Raw genomic sequence first — 6,442 nt, 5'->3', positions numbered from 1 at the left:
AGACCGGCAAAAGTCCACAGCTCAGCCCACCTTTCTCTTCACCTTCTCCGTTTGTTCCCCAGCCACCGTGCACAGTCTTCTGTGCAGTCCCTGGCTAGCAGGGTGATTTTTGGGTTAATTCTTAGGTACTACCACTGCTCGGGAATCTCCAATCTCTGTCATCTGTGCCATTGGGGTCACTCAGGCCGCTGCCAGACTGCAGCTCTGTGTGTCTCCCTTTTTGGTATTTTCATGCAAATTCTTCTGCTAGTTGGCGTTTAATCCACTTTTGTATCCTTCCCTTCAAGGCTCAGGGGTCCATGATTATCTTCTGTGTCTGTGTTAATTGGTTTCCCTTTTCTTTGTTGAAGAGGGTCTGTGCAGTCCTTCTGCCTAGTCCGCCATCTTGCCAGAACTCCTCATCAATAACTGTTTTGAAGATGAAGTAGCAATTAAAGGAAAAGAAGGAGATAAAGAATTCCTCTCAGTTACTAATAGCATAACTGATAATGTAATTAAATGTAGAAAGATTTTGCAAAACAAGTTTGTTGTTAGTATTCATATCATCTAAGAAAGATTTAGGAGCTCTGGTGGCATAGTGCCTAAGGCATTTGAGTGCTAACTAGAAGGCTGGCAGTTCAAACCCACCAGCCACTCCTTGGAAGGAAAAGTGGGTGATCTACTTCCATAGTGATACCTCCTTGGAAACCCAAGGAGGGGTCACTATGAGTCAGATCCTATTCCACGGCAGTGAATTTGTTTGTTTGCTTGTTTTTAGGAAAGATTACATTTAAGCAATTTACTACTAAATTAAGCACATATTATTCTATGATTAAAATTGATAATAAACATTACTAAGGATTCTGTATAGTATGGTATAAGAGGAGGTCCATTGGGGAGGTGACACTGATAGTCACCACACTGGATGACATCAACTCTAGTGATGACACTGACTGCAATAGGTTAAATGTTTCCATAAGATCAAGTTGTTACTTAATGGCACAGTGCCTAAACATTGCCTGTTATTAATGTATGAATGCAACTCAGAATATGCTTGTAATATAAATGGCTGTTTGATATTCAATAGCTCCATCAATACATTAGAAATTGTAGCAAACATAATTTTGAATGTTGATCAATAAGATTACAATCTTAATTAATCATGGAAACAAGGCACAAATCGAACATTAGGATCTTCCATTTACTGAGAGAAAGAAAAATGGGAAAAACAACTCATCAATAATGTCTTCAGTGGCCTCTTATTTTTTGCCTGACATTTTAAAAGCTCTAATGAATCTAAGGAAATTTTAGTTTTATGAATCATATAGGGTTAGCTCTAAACAGAGGTTAGACATAATCTAATCCAGGCTCAAGCCTCTCATATTGTAGATGAGGAAACTCAGACCAGAGAGGGATAGTGACTCACTGGAAGTCTGACAGTTGACCTGTGATTACATCTTTAGTCCTTCACAGTTCTCATATTTTTGCTTATTTACTTATTTGTTTGCTTCTATTATCTCAGGATGAAAGAATTTCAAATTTTTTAATTATAACATTGGATAGTTAAGTTTGTGTGTCAATTTGGCTGGAACTGGTTGAGTGGCTGGGCAGCCAGATGTAGTATTCCCCATGATGAGACTGGCAATCAACTCCAGGGTGGAATCTACTGTGTGCACCAGAGTAGCTGCCTTGGGGATGTGGTCTGCTTCCTGTATATAAGGAGAAGCCTTGGGGGATGGTCTCTAGCTTATGGCATGCTTGAACCCTGCATGTAGCCATGTTATTTTTCAGCAGTCTGTCATGCTCTGCCGACCTTGGGACTTTCAATGGACTTGAATGAATGGCCTGCCTTGTGGTTTGGTAATATTGAGACTATGCCTTTTCACTTGTCCACTTGGGTTTTTCAGCCTTAGCAACTAGCAGCTGCCTGAGTGGAGAAATGTGTCTAGCTTCAGTGGTCTGGGAGTAAGAGGCAGAGCTGAAGCCCAAGGTTGAGGGTCTTTCATCCAGCCCCTAGAGCCTGGCACTTTGAACTCGGACTTAGAGCCTCCAAACTGTAAGAGAATAAACTGTTCAAGCATCCCATTTGTGGTATGTTCTTGTCATAGCAGCACTAGGTAACCAAAACAAACATCTTTCTGCATAGGAAGTATGAGTACATTGATCTCCAGGAATGCTCATACTTGAGAAATTAATAATTATAAGAAGAATTTCCAAATCACATAAGGAAATAATATAATTTGGAAACTGGAGTAAAATTAGAAGTGAATCCTGAACATAAATCTGAGTAAGTCATATGAATTAATATACTACATTTTGATATTTTATTATTATTATTATTGCCCTGTAAGGACAGACACAGGATAGTTGTGATGTGGCTACTGCAATGCACTAGATAATAAAGATATCAGATTCTGGATATGTTTTGACAGTAGGTGGAACAAATAGGATATCTTGTCAGATTGCATGTGGCATGTGCGATAAAAGGAGAAATAAAAGATGACTCAAAGAGTTTGACCCAACTACTGGTAAATGGAGTTGCCATTAACTGCCATGGGAAGGAAAACTACAGTTGGGGAATGTCTGGGGGGTGGATATGTTCAGGGCTTTAGTTTGGGACATTATTTTAGATGAGTATTAGATATCCAGGAGCTCTGGTGGCATAGTGCCTAAGGCATTTGACTGCTAACCAGAAGGCTGGTGGTTCAAACCCACCAGCCACTCCCGGAAGGAAGGTTGGGCAATCTACTTCCATAGTGATAACACTGTGGAAACCCAAGGATGGGTTGCTTTGAGTTGGAACTCCATGGCACTGGGTTTTTTGTTTGTTTGTTTGTTTGTTTTATTAGATATCATGCAAAGTAGGCAATTGAATACCTGAGTCCAGAGTTCAGGGCAACAGTTCAGGCTATGTTCAGAGATGCATATTTGGAATCATTAAGAGTAGATGTCACTTAAACTCATGCTATTGTAGAGATATCCCAGTGAGTGAGTGTAAACAAATACGAAAAGGGGATCAAAAATAGAGCCCAAGGATGCCCAAATGTTACATGATTAGGAGAAGAGTTCATGGTTTGTGGAAGAAACAGAGAAGTAAGAGAAAAGCAAAGAGAGCATGGCATCTTGGAAGCCAGACGAACGTAGTGTCAGTTCAAGGTTGTTGTTGTTATGTGCTGTCGAGTCTGCCCTGACTCATAGCGACCCCTCCTTGGCTTTCTGAGGCTGTATCACTACGGAAGTAGATTGCCCAACCCTCCTTCCAAGGAGTGGCTGGTGGGTTTGAACGCCAGCCTTCTGGTTAGCAGTCAAGTGCCCAGTTCAAGGTAGCAGGAGTTATATTTTCATCAAGCTCTAAATTTTATGAATAAAAACAAACAAACAAAAGAAAACTAAATAACAAATCCTGTTCTTTTCAACTCCAGAAAATTCCCACAAGGAAAACTTCCCATGTTGTCACTGATTAGATTATCTCCCCCCAAAATATGTGCCAACTTGACTGGGCCATGATACTCAGTGGTTTGGTAGCTATGTAGTGATGTAATTTGGCACTTGTGTAATGTTGTAATCATCCCCCATGATGTTATCTGATGTAATCAGCCAGTCAGTTGTAAGGGGATTAAAGTGGGATGAAACACTCTTTCTCAGGTCCAGCCCTGATGTAATATAAGGGGAGTTTCTCTGGGATGTGGTCTGTATCACATTTTATCTTACAAGAGGTGAAAAGAGACAATAATGAGTAGAGAGAGGAGGGACCTACAACCATCAAGAAATAAGAGACAAGAACAGAGTGAGTCCTTTGGACCCAGGGTTCCTGGGCTGGGAACCTCCTAGTCCCAGGAGAATGATTCCAAGACACATAGGATTTCCAAGAAATACTGGGTCAACAGATGCTGAAAGAGAACAAGGACATGTCTCATAAACTGTGAGCCAACAGAGAGAGAATGCCTTGCACTAGAGCTAATTCCCTGAATTCCGACTTCTAGCTTCTTAAACCACGAGAGCACAAATTTCTGTTTGTTAAAGCCACCCACCTGTGGTATTTTTGTTATAGCAGCAGTAGATAACTAAGATACATGGTTAATAAACTATTCCTGGAATGTATCATGATGGGCTATTTAGAATAAAATCTCATAAGATTAAAGCTTTTTCCCCTAGAAATTTCAGTTAGATGACTATAAAATATATTCTAAAAACCATGTTTTCTCTTTCTTGAGAGTAACTGAAAGACTGATGATAACGTCTGTCAGTCACCATTGTACTAATGTGACTTAATTGATGAGGAGTGTGTGCTCATAACTCACCAGATCTGAAGACTCACTCTAAAGCATTTGGGCACCGTCTTGATATTTCTTAGAAATTTTGTATATTATATTAAAAGTTGTGTGAATTTTGTCATTTACTCCAGAATATTTAAAATTTGTAAAAACATACAAGAACAACAATTTATACCCCTAAGGCTTTTGACTGCTAACCAGAGTCTGCCAGTGTAAACCCACCAGCCACTTCTTGGAAGGAAGATTGGGCAATCTACTTCCGTAGTCAGAATGTGACACTTCTTCAACAGAGACCTAAGGAGGGGTTGCTATGAGTCGAATCGACCCAACGGCAGTGGGGCTTTTTTTTTTTTTTTTTTTAATATCTTGGAGTAAAATTGAGATTCCAGGAAGACATGATATATAATCTCATGATTTAAGTATCTTCAGCCATACCATTGTGTATCATGTATTTTAGACCCTGCCACAAACCCAGACCAATAATTAGCATTGATCACATATTCTACTTCAAAGAAGAATGTATGTTTTTATTTTAACCTCTTGACTTCTTTTCTCTTTGCTGTTCAAAGACCCTAAACTATGGATCAAGGCCAAAGTGAATACTGAGGATGTGATTTGGCCAGTGTACTACATGATCATGGAAAACAGAAAAGAGATCATGAACACAATTGGAGCAGGAAAGATACCTACATCCTTTTTCTTTTCTTTTCTTTTTAAAAATGCATTTTATTGAAATATAATTTATGGACAGTGAAATACAGAAAACTAAAGTGACATGGGTCAATGCATTTTTTTTTTTTTCGCTGTGTTCCCTCCCCTCCCTTCCCACCCCTGGCAACCAACAAAGAAAGTTTCCCTCCGTATATAAACCTTTCCTTGACCCTCCGCAACAATGAACTAATACTATATTTGCCATTGTGTGATTGACTTATTTCACTTGGCATAACATCCTCCAAGTTCATCCATATTATGCAGTGTTTTGCAGACTCTACATTATTTTTTAGTGCTGCATAGCATTCCAGTATGTGTATGTACCATAGTTTGGTCATCCACTCTTCCACTGATGGACACGTAGGTTGTTTCCATCTTTTTGCTATTGTAGATAGTGCTGTGATGAACATGAGCGTGCATGTATCTGTTCCTATCCTGGCTCTCACCTCTCTGGGATATATACCTAGGATGGGATTGCTGGCTCAAATGGTATCTCCCATTCCAATTTTCTAAGGAATCACCATATTGCTTTTCACAGTGGTTGTGTCATTTCACAGTGACACAAGCAGTGTATGAGAGCCCCAATCTCTCCACATCCCCAGCAGCATTTGTTGTTTTCTGTCTCATTGAACCTTGCCATCAGTGCTGGGGTGAGATAGTATATCTCATTGTTGTTTTGATTTACATCTCTCTGATGGCCAATGATTGTGAGCATCTTTTCATGTATTAGCTGACCACCTGAATATCTTCCTTGGTGAAGTGTCTATTCATGTCTTCAGCCCATTTTTCAGTTGGCTTGTTAATTCCTTTGGTATTGAGGTGTTGGAGTTATCCATCAATCTTAGAGATAAGTCCCTTGCCGGATATGTAATTATCAACAAATATGTATTTGTTGCTGTCATTTTTGTCATGTGCTTTTTCATTGTGTCGATTTCTTTGTTCCATATAATTTTCTATGCTGAGCTCATTTTGTTTATGAATCATGTTATCACTTCCTTCATTGCTATTGTTTTAGTATTTGTTGAATATTTATGCTGTCTTCTTTTTATTTTGATGTGAAAGTTTATAATTTTTCTTTGAGGTTACTCTGTAATTTAAAGTTTTCTTCCCAAGTTTAGAATAGTCCTTTCTATCTTGTAGTTGTCTTGACTCCCCTACCATCTAGAAGTTGTGTAAAGACACAGATTTTTTTCCCTCTTTTTGGTTTGTAGTTGTCCTCATTTGTCGGTTGGTGTCTCTGGTTCCTGGTTTACAATCTTGTAGGCTTATTTACTTTGGATACTTCCGTAGCTGGGTTTGTTTCTGGGTTATATCATCATGTGTGTTAATGGTCAGTTAATGGAAGTTGTTGCTTCTCTGTCCAAAGGGCTCCCAGTAGTACCTCTTGTAAGGTTGGTCTGGTTTTAACAAATTCCCTTAATTTCTGCTTATCTGGAAATGTCCTAATTTCACCATCATATTTGAGGGACAGTTTTGCT

Source organism: Orycteropus afer, unplaced genomic scaffold, assembly GCF_000298275.1.
Source record: "Orycteropus afer afer isolate SDZICR_OR568_19922 unplaced genomic scaffold, OryAfe1.0 scaffold00468, whole genome shotgun sequence".
NCBI lineage: Eukaryota > Metazoa > Chordata > Mammalia > Tubulidentata > Orycteropodidae > Orycteropus > Orycteropus afer.
This window is presented reverse-complemented; position numbering follows the sequence as displayed.